Raw genomic sequence first — 1,708 nt, 5'->3', positions numbered from 1 at the left:
GCGTTTTCTAAATTACGCCTAATTACCTTTAGTTATTAGCTGCAGGTAATACATTCTTCACGAAAGCAAAAGCGCTCACAAAAAGGTCCCATTCCAAGTCAACAGAAATTATCAACATTGTTTACAGTGTCCACAAAACCTTGTTAATTTCTGACACCTTAAGGAATTTAAAATTTGGCATGTGCCTAATAGCTGATCATTCTGTGGCGAGTATGTTTAATACGAAACGAAATATTTTAATGCATTTTGTGTTCACACATTTTTGCAAATGTGAAGGGGCCACATGTTAGAAAAGTTCGTTGTCATATATATTTGTTGATTCTCTGGGAATCCAAGCATGAAAATATTGAAATATTTTTTCAGTTCAGCTACACCTGCAATTTGACTACAGCCAAATAACATCGAAGGTGGTTATAGAATAAATGTGAGACAGTATAGCAGGTCATGCACACGTTCATTTGTTGCTAACTGTGAAAGAGAAAATGCTCTTTGCCTCAAATGAAGTCCAGGGAGAGACCAACAGGTATAACCTGCAAAACCCCCTTTTCAGGGGCATTACGCAGAACAAACAGACTGCTCTTTATTTTTTTATCCTTTTCAGTCTAATTGAGAAAGAGAGAGAGAGAGAGAGAGAAAAAAACACAAGCCCCTAATCCAAAGTGCACACAGTCCCTCTTTCATGCACTCTCTCTGAGAAAGGCTTTTATTTGTCCGTTCCTATCACAGAACGGGGAGGTTTCAAGCTCGGCTGGTCCTGAGCGAGAAGATTAGATGAAACCAGAGTGTTTTAACCCTCTTCTGGCCCCCAGGATTAAACCGGGCGCTCCGGCCGCCGTCCATCCCTTCTCCCTCTCCCGCAGAGGGAAACGAGACAAAGGCTTCCATACTCAATACTCAGCCTGGGGTTTTAAACTTTCTGTTCTTTTTTTTTTTTTTTTTTTTTTTTGGAAACACAGAACATTGAATGGCCTTCTCGGGGAAAGCGTCCCAAAATAAATTCATTGTGATGCTGCTGCCAGGCCTGAAGTTCACAGTGTTCTTGGGGGGAAAAGAGGTCAGAAGGGCATTAAATCTCTTAGTCCCTCAGTTTGCAACAGTAAAGAAAAGGGATATCAAAAGCAGGGGGGAGGTGGGGGGGGGGGACTTTTCATCAGGCCCTACGGTGCATTGCATGTCTCATAGTTTGAAACTGTCACTGCAGTGGGGCAACATGAAGTGCAGGTGGCTTAGGTTCTGTTGGCGGTAACTGAGACTGAACACCTTCCATGGGGGGGGTGTCCACGAGTTGAAGGGGAGTCAATTAAAGCAAATGGAGGTTGGCGGGATTGTGACCCTTCAGGGGAGGCCGTGAAAGTGAACGAGCGCCTGCCGACCGGGGCCGGTCACACGCTGTACCCCCACCAAAGGGGCATGAATTATTGGTGGCAGCTCGGTTTACCCCAGGGGTGGATGGCAGTGTGGCCCCCTTGGGGTGCGCCGGTGGGGGGCGTCCAGCCTGACCTGGAGCAGAGTGGGGAGGTAAGGAAATCCCTAAACTCAGGGGGGCAGGTGTGTCACCTTACGGCTCATCATCAAATTAAACAGGCTCTTTAGACCGGCCCTGTCTGGGGGCTGACGGTCACGGCACCCCAGAATGCAACGGTTCAGACCTCCGTTTGAGTCATGTGACAGACAGCAGAGAGTTTCTTTCATTAGCTGAGTGTAAATG

This window comes from Anguilla rostrata, chromosome 10 (genome assembly GCF_018555375.3).
Source record: "Anguilla rostrata isolate EN2019 chromosome 10, ASM1855537v3, whole genome shotgun sequence".
Classification (NCBI taxonomy): Eukaryota; Metazoa; Chordata; class Actinopteri; order Anguilliformes; family Anguillidae; genus Anguilla; species Anguilla rostrata.
The sequence above is the reverse complement of the archived record's forward strand: the minus strand, read 5'-3'. Positions refer to the sequence as shown.